We start from the raw sequence: 16,322 nt of genomic DNA, 5'->3' as shown, positions 1-16,322 counted from the left end.
ATTTTCGTTGTATATGTCATTGCTAACGTGAGCTTACAATTCACTGGCACATAAAGCGCCCTGATCATGGCCACATACTATCCAGCAGTTTGCACGCCTGAGTAAGAGAGTAAATAAATAATAAGGTCTGAGTTCAGTCATACGGTTACAAAGAAAAGAAATCTGCCCTGTTTTTTGGGTCACTGAATACACAAGATTTTGGAAGCTTCATTATTCGGATGGCCTTAGTTTCAATTGAAACGACACGCGGGCATGTGTTGCATTCAGGTTAAGTAACCTTAGAGGCCATGCAGCCCATTTAACCGACAGAGGCACGTTTGGTCTTTGACCTGTGTAGCCGTAGGCAAAATGTAACCAATATTAACGTGTCTCACATAGCACATTAGCCATGTGGAAGTTATCATACGAGCTATATATGCGATATCCTTACATCGTGGATAAATGGCGCATAGTAATTAGCTCATGCTTCAGTACAAATATTTACCATATGAATAGGCCCGCAAAGATCTTGTGGTACACAGAAGGCCAAGTTTGTGCGAATTTATTGCAAGACTGAGTAATACGTGATTTTTGTTAGGGCTTCTTTTCTTACTCCATGCTTTGGCTGATTTCGACCTTTGAGCTTAACAAAAATGCGACATTTTGAAATTTCGTGCAATATGAAATTTTACTGTGTTCCGGCTCAGCTGGCCTCCTCATATTAACTGAGATCTGGACTAAGATGCTACCAAATAATTTTTATTTATTAGTATGGTGATACTTTTGATAAATAAAAAGAGAGGTATGGTTTAGAAATTTCTGTCGGCAATTCCGTACTGTTCCTACGTATGAAACGTAAAGAACGATTTCTAAAGAAGGTGCAAGGTCCGGTTTTGCAGATATTCAGTAGCTTGCACTCATGAATATTTAACTGCAGCGATTAATCAACGAGTTTAAAGGTATATTTACTGTCAACGGCTAAGTATTCGTGGTAACCTGTTTTTCTCGACTTTGGGGAATTGCGCGCAACTCGCGAAAAGTTGTTACCCAAATATTTTAGGCAAAATTTCGATTCCTATGGAGATAAAGATATAGCTAAGATCGTGTTGATGGCCTCTCCTTTAGCATTTTAAAAAAATAAACGATAAAAGCCAGAATTCAGGCTTAGTCAAAGAATTTGTTTCCCAATACATGCCACAGTTTACTCGTTGCGCACAGCATCTGTGAGAAATTCGAGTTCACGATATATCATGTGGGTTCCAACACGCTTGCTATTACTCCTTTCAGATATGTCATTAGTGTACAGGAAAATGATTTGTTTGATATAATAAAATTTATTTTAGTGTCTTGCATTGTTAGCTATACCAAGCAGTACCATGTTAATATTCTCAGTTGATCAAAATTTTCAAAAATGATTTTGTAACGTTTTACTGTAACATCTTCCTTTGTAGAGTGCTAAATTTGCCTCTCACGTCAACAGATATAACTGATAACTGGCGCACAAAGTAACGTACACCAACATGCTTTGGAATTTATTGAGGTGCACCGGTTAGCTGAGCAGTGAACTGCAACAGTGAGTCTGCAATGAGTTCGCAGGTTAATATCGAAAAATAAAAACTGAAAACCTACACTAAAATTCTCTTTCTGAAAGAATGGATAATCAGGTAACATGCCAGAACATAAAAGCCTGTTGATTGATTTTAGTAGCCCATGTTCATTGCATGCAGTTTTATGTAATAAATACACAAGCGAAATTTGAAGAGAAATGTTTCACTCAGTATAACTTTATTCATGTTTGCATAGAACAAAAAAGAACACATTATGATTTTGAGAAAAATAATATCGAAGATTACAAGTTTCATATACACATGTTTCTATGTGCACAAGGAATCGAAGTCCTTGAGTGTTAAAACGCTCCACGCCTGCAGGAAGGCTCTCCTTGAGCGTTTCTTTGTCTTTTTTTGCATATGTCACTGTTTGTTTTTTATTTTTTTCTCTTTTAATTCATCGCGGTGCAGGTAACATTTACCGTGTAACTTTTGAACGGCATTAGAGAGAATGATAATTCTTTTTTTAAAATAGTACAATAGTGTTTGCGGTTATAAACACAAATATAAGTGCAAAACATCATTTTTGAAGAAGACTGTCATGATTCTCGCCATGAACCAATAATTCACTTTGTACAAAACTGTGTGCATTGCAAACTGGGAGCTTTTTGCGCGAATCTGGTGTTCATAGCGCTGATTTGATTGGTGCTTATGAATCTGAAAACATTCCTTGTGCATGTCCCGTGCATTTAACCTTGTGTAGCCTTCTGAGTGAGTATTTTCTCACAAAAATGTGACCTTAGCCTCACGCGTATCCACATTTTCATGTATTCGGAGTTCGCCGCTCCATGTCAGGTTTGTGCAGCTAAAAGCAGCCTTAGAAAAATGTTTACCGGACTGCAAAACAATCAAATTGTCTATTTAACAAGTGATAGTGATTAGCTTTGAGCAGTAACTTTTCAACACCATTTGTGGATGTACGCAAGTGTGTACAAACTGCTTGGAGAGAAGTGAGCAGTGTGCTTCTTGCAGCTAGACAGCTAGATGCGCTCAGCAATGCGTATGTGCATTTGCTTGTCGTCAATACTTTTGTCTAGAATGCTGTATCGTCTCCTCTTTATATTAAACAAAACTGCATAACTGCATAACAGACAGCAAACTTTTCCCCATTACCATTTTTTTTTATATCTGGAATCACCCCACCCGTCAGCTGGGGAAAAACTAATTTAGGGTAAATAGTACGCTAAAGCTACCTTCAACACCTGCGTGAAGGAATGGAGGAATCATTGTATTTCTGACAATGCAGCCACGACCTAAGGTAAGACAGCGCTGAACGAATAGAAACCTGCGCTACGGTCTGCTCCATCCGCAGTGGTAGACACGCGTGGCGCCGCCTCTCGCTAATATAGGTTACAAGGCGCAAATGTACTTGCGGTAGATGCAGTAAATGTTTCTGCACGCATCCCTTGTAGAAACGATGGCCAGCATAATCGACGATTTTATTGCGAAGTTGTTTTTCTTCGCGATTAGCCATTAGCTCAATAACTGGGCTTCCTTCGTTATCACCTTGGTTAGCTCAGGTAGCGCAGGTGGCTATGAAAAGAAAATGGAATCAAATATCTACAGTTCTTATGCGCCCCCTTGCCACAGATCTGTGACCATCAAGGCGCTTCGTACATAGTTGTACGAAGAAAATAGTTTTGAAGGTTTCTCGAAGTAAAACAAGTAATGAGTTCATTTAGACCCCCAATGAATAAAACTAGAGATTTCATTTTACGGAAATGGAGAGAGGCTGATGAGAGGATAAAGGCTTATTTTTAATTCAACTGGACTTCGTCTTCGTCCTGCTGCCTGTTGCACGCGTGGAGCACGCCACTACGTGAAACTACAGTGCACAAGAACAAGGGTAATGGAAAAAGCGCGAGCTGCTGCGCATAGGAGGCTTGAAGCCGGAAATGTCGACTGCCGATAGGGGTGTCGACATAGGGTTAACGGCACTGGTTTGCAACTCCCGACCGGATGACGCTGCGTCGCTACTGCCTCCATCGCTCGGCCTACTTCGGTTGTCGCCATTCTTCGGGCGTCGTTTGCTCGTTGGAGGCTTGCAAGCGAATAGGTAAGTTAACCTCGAGGAGTTAACCCTGTGGAGTTACCCCTGCATCTAGTTTAATGTAGTGAAACTTCTTTCAGAAGAGGGGAGCACAAAGGGCCGTGGAACTACATGTTGAAGAAATTTAAATATTCCTGAAACGTTCGTACATTGTGACTTCAGCCATTTTTCGTGAAATGTTGAGCTTGCGAAAAAAAAAACATCCTTCACAGCATATCTCATGTAGATGTTTATTACGCACTATATGCATTTCTAAATTTCACTGTGTCCTTGAATTGTATTTGTAATCACAAGTTTATGCTTTCTGTGGTTGGGTTGAAAGTGGGCTGATTGCTGCTGTGCTGCTTGAAACATTATTGCGATTATTTTTTATTGAGTCCCTTGCAGTCGTGCCTGGTCCTAAAACGAGCAGAGGTTTTTTGAATTTTACAATAAATAATACGCTTGAAACTACTATTTTAAAAGCTTGCATGCGCGAAAGCACTGGAGACGACCATCAAAGATCCGGCTAACTTAAGTGGCAGCTAGTTAGCGTCTCCCCGCCTCAAGTTACTGATTATCAGGGCCATTATTAGGCGTACATCATTCGCTGAAAGTCGCGGCACCTTTCGAGATTCGGTAACTCGTCAAACGCGCCAATGCGAAAAGGATGGTTTCGAAGTGAAGCTCGAACGCTCGAGTGGAACGTTCTCATATCAGAGAATGAAGCACGGCGGCCCACGGCGATGAGCTTTCTCTAAGTAGAAATACTAGCACATTTCACTTCTTATAAGCGTTCAACTCAGAAAAATTCTAGCGATAAGCTCTGTGACCTGGCAGCTTGTATATGAGCCGTTTTCTCGCACACAGAGCACAAGGACTTGCTTGCCTGAAATTAGGGAGGACGTTTAAAATGTATAACTGAGTAAAAACATACGGCAGTTGTTATGGCATGGTATGTGTTTCATGAAAGCCGAAACTAATTCTTTTAAAGATAATGTTTTTGAGGTCACGAGAAGCTTTTTGTGGCCTAGTAATACCAGTGTAGGCGGACGTAAAAAAACAGGCGAATCTTGGTAAGTAGTAAAGTGGCTGAAAAAATTCCAATAGCAAACTTTTTAAATATTACCGATGAGCCGCTGATTTCATTCAGAGACTTGTAGCTGGCCGTTAGTAACAGTCATATCAGTTTTTAGAATTTGGAAAACACGATTACCGTCGCCGCTGTGGCTTTAATAATTAAGGCCATTTCTCGCGCTATTCGAAAATCGCGCGCGTGCGGGCCCAAAGCGACATCAATAAAATCGCGACCCTCCGTGACGCACATTCAATGTGACATTCTCTGTCCCGCCCAAGCGGGAGCAGCTAAGTGGCGAGGAGCGGTGAGCACTGCAGCACATACAGGGTTGAGTTCGTCGCGTGGTATGTGCGTCACGGAGTGTCTCGATTTGATTGACGCCGCTTTGGGCCTTCCCGCAATATCGTTATTTTCGAACGGAGGCTAGATGGCCCTAATTAATTAGTCGAGCCGCGGCGACGAGGAAATCGCGTCTCAGAAATTCTAAAAAGTGTAGTAGCTCTTACTAACGACCGGCTAAAAATCTCTAGTTGCAATTGTGCGCCTATTCATAATAGTTATGAACTTAACAATTCATCATCATCGTAGTTATCATCATCAGCCTGACTACGCCCACTGCAGGCCAAAGGCCTCTCCCATGTCTCTCCAATTAACCCCGTCTTTACTAATCAACATGATTCGCTTGTGTTTTGACGTCCGCCAACATTGATATTGGTATGGCGCAAAAAGCATCTCCCTGAATAATAGTAAGGCAGCAAGTAGGACTAGTTGGTACTCGTTCTTGATCGAAAGAACGTTACTTCGTCACAAAAGTGGCAAGAGATGATAATTGCAAAAAAGGGAGGCGATAATTGCGTCAGCCTGACTTCTGTTTCACTTATAGAATGTGAATTTTCACACACGGAAAATACACGAAATTTAATGTCAGTGCTACTGATTTGCATACAGTTCACGTAGGTGCATTGGTTTGCGTGGTTCGTTGGTTTTTCTCTGTGTATATTCGTTCTGTTTCTCCCAACAAAATTAGTTGTGAGTCTTCGAATGTCCTTTGATCAATCGTGGTTAGTCCTTGTCTCTATCTCTATTGTGGCGCATTAACGTCCTTTCAGGCATGTATTTAAAAAAAAAGCAGTGGCAGCTTCACTGAAACACAGTCCACTGACCAAAGAAAGAGGATGAAGAAAGCCGGGAGAAGCATCAGAGAATGAAATTCAGGAGGTCTTTGCTGATCTGGAGCCTACGGACGCATGGATAGAGTATGCAGCCTTTTTAACCAAGCCAAGGTAACCGAGATACGTAAATCAAAGATAACCGTGTTGTTTATTCGCTCATTCAACTGCCCATCCTCAACTTCCAGCTTACTAGCATCGGCGTTTGATCGCCGAAGAAGTTGGAAACGTAGAGCATCACCTCAGGAGATATAACGTTGACGTCAATGACGCAGTTTTGACATTTTCCAGGTCTCGAGACCTTCCCGTCCGGGTTTACACCTATAGCAATATTGAACGCCTCCGAGACGTGGCTCTGACTTGCCAGGGCCCACCTCTATCTGTATTTGTCACGTTGTGATACTTCGCGATAAATGCCACAGTTGAGGTCCTACCAAGGCTTCCGCGAATGGCTCATGTGATTCTTCCTTAGTCAGAACATGTGATACGGCACAGAGTGTACTTAAATGTTCAGTGACTACGTAAATGGCCATGTCAAGGATCGCAGGGCTGTAATCTGTTGCGCATAGCCCGAGTGATAAATGGCTACGTTTGTGTACTCCCGTCAGACGTCGCAGAATTTTCGCTACGGGAAAAAAAAAACATCCTTCTGCGTGGGGGTTGAGGGGGAACGAGAAAGCGCACTTACTGGCCCGAGGATTAGCTACCTTCCGGGATCCCAGGGGCGTCTCATCCCCCTCGCGAGATGAAGAGCCCCTACGGTTCGATGAGATTCTTAATACATACCAAGAAATTCTAAATCATTACAAATTAGGCAGAGCGACATTTCCAAAACCGAATAGACAACTCACTAAAAGCGAAGAGGTCGTGTGGCGCAAGCTTCAAACTGGAGTTTTCCCGAACCCGTAGCTCTATAGTAAATGGCACCCGGATATTTTCAGCCCCAGGTGCAAGCGTTGCAAGGGCATAGCGGACATGGTCCATATGATATGGACATGTCCTAGCTTTGGAGAGCCTCACAGAACTGCTGAGTCCTGGGAGGCACTGCTTCTGAAAGAGGACGAAAAAGAACAACGCACTTTCATTCGTCTCGCCCTGGCCGCTGCCGAGATCCAGGAGATTCCGGTCGACGGTTAAGGGGGAGGACATGGCTGGGACCGAGCTGCGACTCGGATCCGGGTCAACCTTCTGACGGGTGTCAATAAATGTTATTTCTCTCTCTCTCTCTCTCTCTGCGTGCTCAGGAAGTGCGAGAAGGAAAGCGAGACTGTATTTGTGCATTATTATTTTAACACTTCTAACAGATAGGGCAACATATCAACTTTCTCCTTTAAAACATACTGGGTTCCTGTCCAAATGCTTGATTGCACTGCCTACAAACTCAGAATCAAACTCCAAATCAGTTCAGTTCCCTTCAAACAATGAAGAATGGCCGAACAAAAAGTGAAGCAAGTTCATTGTGTCCGACTACCTTTTTTCACTGTATAGAGTGACGACTGGTTCTTATTCTAATAGAACGTCTGCTCTTGAATTTCTCAGTTTAAGTATAGAGGGCGAGATAATAGGAATTAAATATTACACAACTCAAGCTAAGTACTCCGACCAACATCGATCGCTCCAGCTGCAATTGACAATTTTTTTCCATACGCAGCAACTCCGCTGTCGAACACAAGAAGTTTGCACGAGTCTGTTTTCTTTCCGAGTACAAAATAAATTCTCTTCGTCTGCAGTAAAATGTTGGCGAGAGGAAGTAAGGTATGCAGCGAGCATAACGAGTTTACGCCTAAGTGTTGCCAAAACTGCCTTAAGAAGAATCTTAAAATGTACGGTCTTTTCATAAAGGAAAATTTATTCTCCGGCGTTTGTGATGTTACAGCGCCTAGTAGTCATGCGCTGTATAGAACGCGGTTTCTTAAAAGACATTTACGTCATTATTATTCTCTTTTGAATAAACTGGGAAGCCTGACAGGAAAGCTTCTATTGTATTTCGAAAATAGCCAGCGTCTTTATGTCCTTACTACTTGTGTGGCCAAAAAAACATAAAAAAGACCTTTCAAAACAACAGTAATCTGCCTTCGCTTTGGCAGCGCTAGGCCCTTGTAAACAGGATAATTACCTCATGCGCAAGGCTGACCTTCTGACGTAATGATCGCGGTGGTTTGAAAGGTGGCAGGCTGCAGAACCGGATTGAAGGCTGGACGTTAACCTCGGCAATGTCTAGACCACCTAGCTTCGCGCTGTTCCCAAGCGAGTGATGGGGAAATTATTAGCCTCGTACGGCACGTGGCGAGAGTTTAGAGGCGTCGGTCGTATGGTGTTTGGCTGACACACAGATGTGCCAGCGAAATGCTTGATCTGTTTGAACATTTTCTCTATTGTTTTCATTATAAGGTTGTAGGCCTATTCACGCCCAGCTTTCCAGCACATCTCCCTTATCACCATCTGCCAACCCCCAGTAGCGAATGGCGTGTAACTTATGACCATATTGGCGCTTGAAATTGAGAGAAAACTGTAGAGTGCGATGAGACGGTGCCTGAACAGGCTGATACTGGCGGCATACTCGCGTTACGTGCTGTGGAATTCGCCTAACAAAATGCTTTGCGCGCTATCACCGTCTGGCTATGGCGGCCTGAATGAGTGAAGGTAAATGAGGTGAATGAGTGAAGGTAAAGACAGGTCATTTGGCCTGTTTTTATAGATTACGAGACTATAACAACAAGGACGCTACTTTAACCAAAACGGATCTTTTATGATGCAGAAAAGGCCAAAAATGAATTGTATGCCTTTAATCATCGGCCGATTTCACGAGTAAGCAGCGTGCGTCGACGCAGTTTTTGGGCGCGGATTCGAGAAGATATGCTGTAACATCAGATATGCCCGAAAAGTTGCCCCGGGCAATACGCACACGAGGGGTTTTTAATTAAAGGCGCGTTTATCGAATAGTCCGTCAGTCAGTCGTCAGTCGGTCGGTTGGTCGCTCGGTCAATCAATCAACAAATCAATCAATCAATCAATCCGTGCCATTTATTTCAAAACAGTGATCAAGCAGCCACTTTCGGTGGTTTCGTCAGAGGTTTCAAATGAATGGGGGTTTCAAACTTTTCAAACGTTTCTAAAGTTTCGAAGGTTTCAAACGTTGGTTTATGTCAGGTTATATTATTTTTCGTAAATAACCATTTACCGGTAGAAAATCTCTCAGCGGACTTCAAAACAAAGCTATCATGAAGCCGCGCTGTGCATCACCCCCGCAGCTGCATTTCCGCGTGTAGCGGGCTTTTTGTTCTCACAGAAATTGAGATTTAGTGAAAATGGCCTGAATGAGCAATAAACACTCCTTTCTGCGTTTGACAATAAATATTTGGCCGTAGAATCACGTCAATGAATTCTTAAAAAGCTATAGCATTAGTGTTACTAAATATTCAGGCGTCTAATTACTGCAAAAAGTACCGAATTTTAGAGTGATTTGCTAACCATTGCTGCGTAGTCTGCTTATATTCCTAACATTGTCAGCGCGCTTTGAACTTGCAGACCTGCATCTACTAAAAGCTTTGGTTAAGCGCACAAAGCAGTCTAGTCTCGTCATTGCTCGCAAACACCTCAGTGGATCAGTGGCTTTGGCGTTCGGCTTCCAATCCCTAAGTCGCCGGTTGATTCCCGGCCGCGGCTGCTGTATGTTCATGGAGGCGAAGAGCAAAAACCCGCATGTGCTGGCCGATGCCAGCGCATGTTACGGAGTCCAAGGTGGTCTGAATTAATCCGTAGCCTTCCTCTACAGCGTCATTCAGAGCCTATGTGTCGCTACGGGACGTTGAACCTAAAATATACGAATTTGTTTTTGCAAGCCCTTCAAGCTTTCCTGTGGCCGGAAGAAGTTGTTGAGATCTCGTGGCGTACACTTCGATGAGGGGAAAATATTCACGAATGTATTGTAAGCCGGAGTAGTGAGGACAGCATTTTTGTGCATGCGTACGTGACCCTAATTACCTGGCTCAAGTGACTTAAATTTCGAATAAAGCCACTCATGCGGCTGCCACTCCGACGTTTCAGCGCTTTTTAGGAGCTTTCAGCAGGTGGACGCACATGCTTGCGGACAGGAGGCGTACGCACATATTGACGTGCGCGTGGGTCCTCCCATATGACTGCTACTCTTTTTCGGACGCAGTTTCTGATGATTACGGACAGCTGGCGGTCTTCGCAACCGGCTTCCGTAGAATCGCCCTAGAATCAACTCTTCAAGAGAGCACCGCTATATTGTGATGCATGAGACACACGCTGTGAATAAAGTTTTGGTGTACTGATTCTTGCCTTGAACTGGGTGCTGAGCAAACAGATTAATAAATGAAATTTACTAGGTGCGGAAGCAATTAGCTGAATGTGCTCGCGACATGGAGTAGAGTCGTCCCCTGTTGAGAAGCATAGTACAAATGCATATCAATAGAAAAGACACGTAATCTTTCTCGAACGCAATCTTCTTAGTCTTTTCACACCTCGCTAGTATGTACTATAACAGCTCGGGAAATCGAAAGGTCGAAAATGCACACAGCTTAGTGCGGCTATGTACCTAAGCCGATTTAATATGAGCAGCGATGTGGCGAAAACCTCCACTGCCCTACCTAGTATTTCGATTCTTTTATTTCAGTAAAAGCTCCGCGGGAAAGAGCCCGAAAGCTTAAGTTCCTCAGCCTAATGAAACAGATGGTTTTGTTCTTGGTTTATGGGGTTTAACGTCCCAAAGCGACTAAGGCTATGAGAGACGCCGTAGTGAAGGGCTCCGGAAATTTCGACCATCTGGGGTTCTTTAACGTGCACTGATATCGCACAGTACACGGGCCTCTAGAATTTCTCCTCCAAAGAAATTCTAGCCGCCGCAGCCGGGATCGAACCCGCGTCTTTCGGGCCAGCAGCCGAGCACCATAACCGCTGAGCGACCGCGGCGGCCCTAATGAAACAGAGATAATATTTCTAATGTACTATTGGTCAGCATAACAAAAGAACAGCGCCTTTCGAAGCCCTGTTTTAGGACAGGGTTTTTTGATGCCAACATAGCCATAATGAGGGGCGAAAAATTTGGAGAAAATAAACGAAATTACGCCTGTACAAGCAGTTAGGCATGCAAGAACGAAGTCATTAGTCATAGCTTAAAACTGATGCGTCACCTCTCAGCAAACAAACAGGGATCGATAGCGGTTCCAAGCGAAAGAGTCCTCTGAATACTAGTTGATATATTCCCTCACAGGATTCCTTCCCACCAAGCTAGAGAATTAGGTGTGGCACATATTTTTTAAGCTTGGGGTCACGCTAGTATAGCTATGGTTTTTTTCTTCAAAGCAGTACTTTATAGTGACTAACTGCAGGTTGTTTAAGATGAAACAGAGATTTTTGTTCTAATATCGCGCCTGTCTACGTCAATGTGAGGTATATACGTACTCTTCACGTGATATTACATATACATTATGATATAGCTCTCGCAATGAAAACGCAGGATACTAAGTAACTCATCTCGGGGTCTCTACTCACATTTGCGGTGGCGACCTTCGCAGACCGCTGCTCGCCGTCAATTCAAGAGTGAACGTCGGAGTGTAACAGCGCTGCAGGAAAACGTGACCTTGAGTGGCAAAACGGAAGGCGCTTCGCCGCTTTTACCGCGCCTATGCGCCGACGTAAGTCACAACGTCCGCCACCGATTTCGCAGTTGCGCAAGACAAAGAGAGAGAGACTGAGGCGATAAATAAGCCGTCCGGGAGATCATTTCAAGCGACGTGCCAGGCCGTCGGCCCGAGGCAAGTAGCCACTGTTTCAAGAAAAACAAGTTGCTAGTGCAGTTACCCGCCGCGGATTACATGCTTCCGTCGGCACTTCGTGGTAGTGTGTGTGCTGGACGAGAAAAAATGGCTTTGTTCAACGGGGCTTCAACCTAGTCATACGAGCGAAAGCTTTGTTAAGCATGGCCTCAAACGTCTCACATCAAATGCAAAGGTCACCGGTCAAGGCCAATTGTCAAGGTCAAAGGTCAAGGTCACATATTCCATGGTGATAGTCATATGATCACGTGGTCGTACTACCATTTCTTGGGCCATACCATCACGCAGTTAAGTTCGAATTGAACTTGTGAGGCATTGAAGATCGTTGTCGATGTGGTGCCCATTTTCTGAAATGAAATATGAAGGTCATGGTCAGGTACCCAGTGGTCATAGTCACATGATCACATGGTCATACTACGTTAGCTTGGGCCGTACCACCAAGCACTCAAGTTCAGCTTGACCTCGTGAGGCATTGAAGGTCACCGTCTCATCCACATCGATATCGGAAGTTGTACCCCGAGGAGTAAAGCTCTAACTTTAAAAGTCATGCGAACAGTTTTCGTTATTCGATGCATTGGTAGTTTATTCTTGCACGCGTTAAATAAGGCAGCGGATAGTGGAATCTCGAAAGGATACTTCAGATACACTGTGGAGATTCCCTTGTGCTGAGTGGTGGTATATTGTCATGTAGTCGTGGCTCATATCCAGAGAGTAGAAAGAAAGCGAAAAGGGCGCATAACAAAGCTCTTTCTTTGGGCAGGCTTGCGCCTACAATGGACTGAATGACTCGGTGGTGGCGTAGCAACGGGCGTGCTCGGCGGTCGTCGAACAAAATGCCCGCCGCTCTCGGTAGTGCTCAATTTAAAGCCTACTGCGAACTTTCGAAACACGGCGTGGAAAGTTACTACAACATTCTGGAACAACGTAGAATCGGCTCCGCCTGGATGTGATCAATCGAGAGAAATCCAGGCGCGTCTTGCATCACAAACAAAGCGATGAAGCGGCTTGCCGGCAGCTTCGAAGAATGAACAAACAAACGCTACAAATATTCGCGGCAATATTTTATACTACTCAAATGAAAATAAAAACATCATGGGGCCAGCAGCCAAAAAAAGTTCCGCACGTGCAGACATTAGCAAATGAAGAAAAAACCAGTAGCCTTCGGATAGAACACAAGTCTGCATTTGCGACAGACGGACAGGGATTTTCCCTAAGCTACCGTCTATGTGAAAGAGGTTGTCAAGGCTGCCAAGGTATTGCTTCTGGCAGCGTTGTCTGGCAAAGGTGAATGACGGTGTTTGGCGAAGCTATTCTCCGCACGTGCTTTCGCGCTCATTGCATAATAGACGCAAAGAGAAGAAATGTGGCCGACTTTTGCTTCAACTCGTTCGTAAAAAAAAATGCAAAGTGGTGAGCTGGCCGCAGACACGTAGCAGATTCGCACTCGGCTGCTTTGAGACGGCAGAGCAAAAATTACGAACAGGATGTCGTCGCGCAGCTGTTCTGCCGAAGTACGCGAAAAGCGCATATTCTGCACAATGTGACAGCGCATGAAACTCAACTGAACACGAATGTTCGCCTGCGTACTGGAGACTTGGCTGGAAAGCCGCAGCATTGGCTTCTCCGGCAAAGCACTTTCGAAGTTCGCGCAGAGAAACAAAGACCATAGTAAATGTGTTGCTTTACGCAAGGTATAAAATCGCGCGAAATAAAAGTTTCCTAAGAATCGTGAATTTTTCAGTAAATAACCCAGTTCGAAATAATATTACGACAGCTCTCCGAATAAGTCGAACTTTTACCTGCCCACCATTTGGCAATAGGTGACAAACCCATTTTCACTATTTGTTACCAGCTCAAGCATAAAGAGTGGCTGCCCTTCAGCGAACTGCGAACGGCGGGCCCTAATAATTGCGATAATAATTATAAGAAAACATTTATGGCACTAATAGCATATAACGTCACAATGGCGTGGGTAAATCAAAGCCACCGTGAAGTTTGCTGGATTTGGCCCAAAGATAAAACCATTTTAGATGCAGTGAGACACAGCCAAGGATAGTGAGAGGCAGGTGAAAAATACATGCCCAGAAATTCTGGAAAGAAGCATATGTCTACGGGAAAGAGTTTAAGAACGCAATTTTTTAATGTAATAATGGATTTCGCTGTAGCAGTCAATTTATCCGGAGATTTTGCCTAGACAGACTAGAATTTGTTTTGCGATTAACAAAAATATCTAATTAACAAAAATAGAAGCGGCTAGGAAAAAGCTAGAACCCAGAGCCAAACAAACAAATAACAAAATATTCGAAGCTCCTTTCGTCACGTGGATTTGTCCCTTTCTGCTTTGCTGCCGGCGCTTCTGACATGAAGCCACTCTTCCGCCACCAGCCTGATGCGCTGGAAAATTACCCGCGCATTTCTTTTAAATGAATGCTCCAAGGTCGTCAGCGTGCTTGCAGACTTGAGACCTACATACACGTTGGCTAATTTTTAACTTTGGCGCCACGTGGGAAGCCATCGTGAAGGAGTGGGCACTCAGCGCGTCGGACAGGGGAGGCAAGAGGGGGCGGGAACGCCACAAAAAAATTGGCGAAGTCTTGCATACTCCGGTTTTCTCGCAGCGCCGGCGACGAAGTCACCGAAAAGCGGTTTGAAAAAAGGCAGCGAAGCCGTGTAGACGCAGGCGATTGTTAACAGACAATCGACAACAGACAAAAAGAGAAAAAAATCGCTGTGGCTTAGCTTGGTTAAGCCCGGTAATTGCAAAAGCAATATCCGTACCTACGCCATGGTACAGCTGGTAGTGTAGCTGGTGGTGGTGCTTGTGGTTAGACTTGTGGTGATGCATCGGTTATACAATCCAATCCAATCCCATCCAATCCCATCCCATCCCATCCAATCCCATCCCATCCCATCCCATCCCATCCCATCCAATCCAATCCAATGCAATCCAATGCAATCGAATCCAATGCAATCCAATTAAATCCACTCCAATCCAATTCAATCCAATCCACTCCTATCCAATCCAATTCAATGTAATCTACTCTAATATAATCTAATCTAATATATCTAATCCAAACCAATCCAATCCAGTCCACTCCAGTCCACTCCAGTCCAATCCAGTCGAATTGAGTCCAATCCAATCTAATCTAATTCAATCTAATGCAATCAAGGTCAAATGAAGGTCAGTGGTGGTCACCGCCGCGGCACAATGGTGGTCACCGCCGCGGCACGGCAAAGGCGTGAAAGTGCAAGTAGTATTGCTTTCGCAAGAAAGCACGGAAACCAAGCGTGCAAATATTCCATACGCTGCGGGGGTGAGCGAGGCACTTGCACGCATTTTCAAAGGATATGACGGGCACAATGCTCATCAGCCTACCAGCAAGTTAAAAAAGCAGCTGGTACGGGTTAAAGACCGCCTAGAACGCTCAAGATACCCTGGTGTGGTGTACAGGATACCATGCCAAGGCTGTGACGCTGCCTACATTGGCGAAACTGGAAATTTCAGACGAAGGCTCAAAGAGCATCAGAATGACGTCATGAACGACCGCTCTACATTTAATGCTTTGGAGGAACACAACGCATCAACAGGACACCCCATTGATTGGGGCGAAGCATCTATCATTGCCACAGAGAAAAACTTGTCATCGCGCCTCCTTTTGAAATCACTCAAAATATATCACAAAGCATGCTCTTAACAGGACACGTGGTAACCTGCTGGAAATCTACAATCGCTCACCAGGAAATTTTAAACGTATATAAGCCACTGTCGTTCCATGCAGCGCTCTTGTGATCAAGGGGACCCGTACGGGCCCCGAAACGTAAAAAAAAAATTCCTTTTTTTTTGAAGAATTTGGCCAGTGTACGTTTGTTAATTACGCTATGTGCGCTCCTCGCGAGATGGTATTCCGTCAAACTCTCAACTATATGTAAACAGCCACCTTCCGTTAAACGCTTTCATTGTGCAAAACGGACTTCCCCATCATAGCGGCGCCGCTAAGCCGATAATGACATCGCAGTGCGCCGCTATTTTGAATGCGCTTGCGCGGGCCGTTCGGGCAGGGAGCATGGAAAAAGTGCTGCGAAGTTCAGAGTAGTACAGCTGCCCCAATCAAATGCAAATAAAGCAGAGCTAAGGACGTCATAAACGAGTCGCGGCCTCACAGCAGCGATATGTTATCATTACCGCAAGCGATGTCATGTAGTCCAACAATAATAGGAGAAACCTCCGATGTGTTTGGTTTGGTTTGGTTTATGAGGTTTAACGTCCCAAAACGACTAAGTCTATGATTGGTTTTGGTTTTGTTGGGTTTAACGTCCCAAAGCGACTAAGGCTATGAGAGACGCCGTAGTGAAGGGCTCCGGAAATTTCGACCACCTGGGATTCTTTAACGTGCACTGACATCGCACAGTACACGGGCCTCTAGAATTTCTCCTCCGAAGAAATTCTAGCCGGCGCGGCCAGGATCGAACCCGCGTCTTTTGGGTCAGCAGCCGAGCGCCGTAACAACTGAGCCACCGCGGCTGCCCGATGCGTTTGATGGGCAGAGGAAAAAAGAATCCGAACAAATGGCTGGCATTGTGCCTGATGTAACGTTTTTCGGGCCTGCACGCGATGAAAAATAACGACTAAAAGCATTTTAAATACGCTCTTGAGTTTCA

The 16,322-nt window shown here is 44.5% G+C and overlaps 1 protein-coding gene across 1 annotated transcript in view; it reads right to left on the bottom strand.

The window, feature by feature from the left end:
- Window positions 1–11,555, bottom strand: part of LOC149347144 (2-Hydroxyacid oxidase 1-like) — a 49,164-nt gene extending 37,609 nt beyond the window's left edge. The window contains exon 1 of the mRNA XM_089586898.1: window positions 11,380–11,555. The gene's annotated coding sequence lies outside the window, so the exon portion shown is untranslated. The remainder of the gene's footprint in view (window positions 1–11,379) is intronic.
- Between the last annotated feature and the right edge of the window lie 4,767 nt (window positions 11,556–16,322).

The sequence above is a fragment of the Amblyomma mixtum genome, chromosome 4, assembly GCF_055824585.1.
Source record: "Amblyomma mixtum isolate Tamu chromosome 4, ASM5582458v1, whole genome shotgun sequence".
Classification (NCBI taxonomy): Eukaryota; Metazoa; Arthropoda; class Arachnida; order Ixodida; family Ixodidae; genus Amblyomma; species Amblyomma mixtum.
Note: the sequence above shows the minus strand (reverse complement) of the source record. Positions and strands in the feature narration are given on the sequence as shown.